This window comes from Castor canadensis, chromosome 14 (assembly GCF_047511655.1).
Source record: "Castor canadensis chromosome 14, mCasCan1.hap1v2, whole genome shotgun sequence".
Lineage (NCBI taxonomy): Eukaryota > Metazoa > Chordata > Mammalia > Rodentia > Castoridae > Castor > Castor canadensis.
In genome coordinates, this window is record NC_133399.1 from 105,455,222 (window position 1) to 105,461,162 (window position 5,941).

Below are 5,941 nucleotides of genomic sequence, written 5' to 3' on the forward strand. Positions count from 1 at the left end.
TGGAACAGAATAGAGGACTTGGATATGAATCCACACAGCTACACTCACCTTATTTTTGACAAAGGTGCCAAAAACATACAATGGAGAAAAGACAGCCTCTTCAACAAATGTTGCTGGGAAAAGTGGTTATCTGCCTGCAGAAAACTGAAGCTAAATCCATGCCTATCACCCTGTACTAGTATCAACTCAAAGTGCATTAAGGACCTTAATATCAGACCCAAAACTCTGAAGTTAGTACAGGAAAGAGCAGGGAATACTCTGAAAGCAACAGGTATAGGCAAGGACTTCCTCAATAGAACCCCAGCAGCTCAGCAACAAAAAGAGTGGACAAATGGTACTACATGAAATTTAAAAACTTCTGCACAACAAAAGAAATGATCTCTAAACTGAAAAGACTACCCACAGAGTGGGAGAAAATATTTGCCAACTATACATCAGACAAAGGACTGATAACCAGAATATACAGGGAACTCAAAAAACTAAACTCCTCACAATCAATGAACCAATAAAGAAGTGGGCAACTGAACTAAACAGAACTTTTTCAAAGGAAGAAGTCCAAATTGCCAAAAACCACATGAAAAAATGCTCACCATCCCTGACCATAAAGGAAATGCAAATCAAAACCACACTAAGATTCCACCTTACTCCTGTTAGAGAACACCACCAACAACAAATGTTAGCGAGGGTTCGGGGAAACGGGAACCCTTATACACTACTGGTGGGAATGTAAGCTAGTACAACCACTCTGGAAAACAATATGGAGGCTTCTTAAAAAACTAAACATAGATCTTCCATATGATCCAGGAATACCACTCCTAGGGATATATCCAAAGGAATGCAACTAAGGTTATTACAAAGGCACCTGCACACCCATGTTTATTGCAGCACTGTTCAAAATAGCCAAGCTATGGAAACAGCCAAGATTCCCCACTACCAACGAATGGATTAAGAAAATGTGGTATTTATACACAATGAAATTTTACTCAGCCACAATGAAGAATGAAATTTTGTCATTTGCAAATAAATGGATGGAACTGGAGAACATCATCTTAAGCAAAGTTAGCCAGGCTAGAAGGCCAAAAATCATATGTTCTCCCTCATATGCAAACTTTAGACCTAAAACAAATGTAGTAATATTTTTGGACATGGTTCACATGCTAAGGGGAGAATGCATACAGGAGGAATAGGGAAAGGGATGGAAACCCAAAAGTTGAAAGTGTTTGATGTGCCCATCACATCAAGTAGATGAGTAGAGAAGTGAATAAAATAATCTTAAATTGACAGAGGCCACTATGGGAAGGTGACCTCGAAGTAGTGAAGAGGTCAGGTAGAGATGAATCAATTCAGGTTGTAATACACTTGTGCATGGAAGCAATGCTAGGAATCTCTCTGTATAGCTATTCTTATCTCAAACTAGCAAAAACACTATGTCTTTGTTATTATCTCTCATGTTTTCTCTCCAACAAAACTGGAGAAGAGGGCAGAACAGGTTCTGCCTGGAAGTGAGGCGGGGAAAGGGGAGAAAGGGAGGGGGCGGGGAGCAGCGGGGAGAGAGGGCCTAAACAATGTATGCACATATGAATGAATGAATAAACAATAAAAAACATAATAAAAAAGAAAAAGAATTTGCACTAGCAAATATATAAACATATTTTAAATCTATAGTGATTAAAGCAATGATTCTGGCACCAGAATAGACAAATCAACTAAAGAAACAGGAGAGAAACCTTGACACAGGTCCAATCATATGAAAGATTAAAGATAGACTCCATATTAGCAACATAAAAATGAATTACTAAATAAACAGACCTTCATCACTGGTAACTATTTGTTAAAATATGAATTTTTATTTCACATTAATTCACCATGATAAACCCTAAGGAACTTAAGAGTGAGTTATGAAAATGAAATAAATATAAAAGAACTCTTAAAATTTAGGTGAATATTTTCATAGTCTTGAGATGATAAAGTTAAAGGCAAACATTGTAAAGGAAAAATTGAAAACTCTAAAGACACAGAAATTCAAAACTTCACATTAGAAAATGTGCAACAAACAATGAAGAGGCAAAGGAAGAATTAGAATATATTTATAATATGTGATTTTTAAAGATTAATTTATCAAGAGGTCTCATAAATCAAAAGAGAAAAAGTGAGTTAGGAGGAAAACAAGCAAATGAGATGACCATTTTACATAGATTGGATTTTGATTTGCCTAGGTGTTTTCTTTACTATCTCTTTGTATCACTTTAATGGTTATTCCAGATATTACATTATGCGTGTGCATGTGTGTATACACAGGTAACTTATCATAGTCTACAAGTGTGGACATTTTGCTAGTTTAAGTGAAGTATAGAGACCTTATCACTTTTTCTGTCTCTTTGCCCTGCCTTGTTCATGGTATAATTGTCTAAATATTTCCTCTGTGTGGATTGAAAACTACATCAGACGATGTTATGCTTTGGTATCCATGGTCAAATATGACTCAGAAAACTCAGGAGGAGAAGGAAAGTATGTTACCTGTATTTTTGTTCTTTCCATCTTTCTTCACTCTTTTTTCTCTTCTTTTATCATTTCCTTTTTGTCTTAAGAACTTCATTTACTCATTCTTTAGAGTATATCTGCCAGTGACAAATTCACTAAGTTTTGCTTCCTCTGAGGATGTCTTTATTTCTTCTTTGTTTTTGAGGGATTCTTGCTGTGTACAGGACTCTATGTTGACATTTCTTCTCTTTCAGCACTTTAAAAAATGGTATTCCCATGTGTGCTGGCCTATCAGGTCTCTGATAAGAAATCTACCTTCTTTCTAGTTGTCTTCCCCTCTAGGCAAGGTGTTGCTGTTTTCAAGTTTTTGTTTGCCTTTAATTTTCACGAATTTACACACTATCTTAGCATGTGTTTCTTTGAGTTTATCCTTTTTGGTATTTGATGAGCTCCTGCAATCTTTTTTAAGTTTGGGGATTTTTCTTTCATTCATTATGTCCTCTAGTACAACTTCTACCACACCCTCTTTCTCCTCTTCTTTCAAAAACTCTGATGATAGTAGTGTTGTGTATTTTTTCTATAGTCCCTTAAGTTCCTAAGGTTTTGTTCAGTTTTTAATTTTTTTTCTCTCCATTGCTTATATTGTTTAATTTCCAGTATTGCACCTGAAAGCTGAATGATTATTTCCTGTGCCCTTCTATTCTGCTATTGAGATCGGAGATTTTTATTTCAGTTCTTGTATTTTTCAGTTAAAAGATTTCCATTTGGTTTCTTTTGCATCACCTATTTCTGGTTTGGGCTGGGATTTCTCCTTTTGGTTTATTTCAAGCATCTCTGTGAATTCCTGTTGAAGCATTTTTGTGATGGCTGCTACAAATCCTTGTAGGATAATTCCAAAATATGTATCATATTACTGTCATCTGTTGACTGTATTTTCTCACTCAAGTTGAGTTTTTTCCTGGTTCTTTATAGAACAAGTGACTTTCAATTACATTCTGGGCAGTAGGGATTATATCAAAAGATTCTGATTATTTTTGAAATTCTATCTTTTCTAATGCTTCCTTGGCATCAAACTAGTGGAGAAGTAGAGTGCCACCTCATTGCTACCAGATGATGGTAAGAGCCCAGACTTTTTCACCTGGTAGGGAAAGCCTCTGGCTATTGCTGAGCAGAGGTAGGATTTCAGGCTTCCTTTGTCACCATGCCAATGATACTAGGCTTCCTCAGTCACCACCTTGATGACAGGGCAGGAAGGATGCCTCATTTCAGCCAGGCAACAGAGAAGTCTGTTCTCTGCACTTGGCCTTTGCTGACAAGAAGGTGCATGGCTCTGTTTTTCCCATAATATTTGACTGAGATAGGTATTTGTTGTCCAAAATGTTACTGTCCTCTGGCTCTTTTCCTAACCCTTTGGCTAGAGAAAGCAAACCTTACCTTTCTGTGTCTGTTGCTGTTTCCAGGTTGCATGGTTTAATTTGGAATATATGAAGTGAAAATAAAGCCCAACACTGCATGTTGACCTTGGGGTGCCAAGGCTTCCTGCCTGATCTGTCTTCTCTCTGCCTTTCAGAAGCTGAGTTTGTTTTATGTGTAATGTCCAGGGTTTTCTGTTGTTCTTACCAAGGGGAACAGATAAGTATGTCTGTTCCAACTTGGTCAGAAAATATTCCTTTAGGTAGAAAACAGCTAATGAAGAAGCCATTTGTACAGGTTTGAATCTTGTAAGAAAAAGTAAAATATACATGTAATGGAACACAGAGCAAGACTTCAGTTGCCAGAATAGTTACTAAGGTCATGGCTGAAGGCAAAAGGGTGCTGAATCTCCAGTACTCTAGCAAGGACCCAGAAATGGGCCATGTGCCCCATGGTGCTGGCTACAAGATGGCAGAATTAGTGGTCTGGAAAGAGCAAAGTGGCAAGATGATGTTGAAAAGCATTATGGTTTGTGTGGACAGCAATGAGTATATGCAGAATGGGGATTTCTTACTCACTCAGCTGCAGGCCCAACAGAATGCTGCCAACATAGTACGTCACTCAAAGACTTGCAGCAACCCTGAGAACAATGTGGGCCTTATCACATTAGCCAATGACTATGGAGTGTTGACCACACTCACCCCTGACACTGGGCACATCCTCTCCAAGCTGTCCAATCCAAGGGCAATACCACTTTCTGCACTGGCATCCAAGTGGCCCATCTGGCTCTGAAACACCTGCAGGGCAAGAATCATAAAATGTACATCACTACCTTTATGGGAAGCCCCATGGAGGACAGTGAGAAGAATTTGGTGAAGCTAGCTAAATACCTCAAGAAAGAGAAAGTGAATGTTGACATGATCAATTTGAGGGAAGAGGAGGTGAACATGGAGTAGTTGACAGCATTCATGAACACACTGAATGGCACAGATGGAACTGGCTTTCTTCTGGTGACAGTGCCTCTGGGGCCCAGCTTGGCCAATGCCCTCATCAGTTCTCCAATTCTGGATGGTGAAGGTGATGTCATGCTGGATCTTGGTGCCAGTGACTTTAAATTTGGAGTGGGTCCCAGTGTTGATCCTGAGTTGGCCCTGGCCCTTCATGTTTCTATAGAAGAGCAGCGACAGCAGCAGGAGGAGGAGAACCTTCCAGACATGGATCCCAACAATGAAGCTATTTGAAATGCATGGGCTACTTGGCCTCCCAGGCCACCAAGCATAGCAAGGAAGGACAAGAAGGAAGGACAGAAGAAGTGAGACTGGAAGGAAAGGGTAGCTGAGTCTGCCCTGGGGACTGCATAGTGTGAGGTGGGATATAGAGCTAGATATGTTATTTGTAACCTTTACAACCTAAATAAAGCTTGGCAATTTTCTTTAAAAAAAAAAGACAGAATTATCCTCATGAAACCTTACTGCCCCAGAGTACAAAACTGAAGAATTTGGAAGGGAACAAGGGTCACAGCTTGCACTATACTCAGAGACAAGAAGTATTCTCAGATCTGAGGTTAACATTTCATCCAGATGGGACTCCAAATATTCAATTTTCACCAAAAAGCTATGGAATCTGCCTGAGATGGAGTTGGGAACAAGACAGGGCTTTGACACTGCCCAGCTGAACTCATGGATCTACTCCCACTTAAAGAGCACTGAGAAAGATGCCTCCTTCTATGGACTGGTTACAGGGGAAAGCCTGGAAGATGAAACCTAAGGCAGCCTTCGCTTCTGGGGTGCAGGAACTGAGGCTTTGCCTTTCCTTCTTCATGCCCCCAAATGTTCTTATTTTTTGTCACTTAACATGTACTACTTACACGTTTTTAAAGCCAAAATTTTGAGTGTCCACAAAAGAGTGTTTGTTTGATTTGGATCTTATGTTATTGATAGTTTACTGAAATCCTCTGTACCTAAATAATGAAAAGTTGAAGGTTGTTCTGAGAACTGGGAGTCTGTCCCTGTGAGCACAGAACAGTGGTACAGTCCTGCAGCACTGG

At 39.3% G+C, this 5,941-nt stretch overlaps 1 pseudogene; it reads left to right on the plus strand.

Annotated features, from left to right (window-relative positions):
- Positions 1 to 4,401: 4,401 nt before the first annotated feature.
- On the plus strand, positions 4,402 to 5,135 carry LOC109698052 (26S proteasome non-ATPase regulatory subunit 4 pseudogene; annotated as a pseudogene).
- The last annotated feature ends 806 nt before the right edge of the window (positions 5,136 to 5,941 follow it).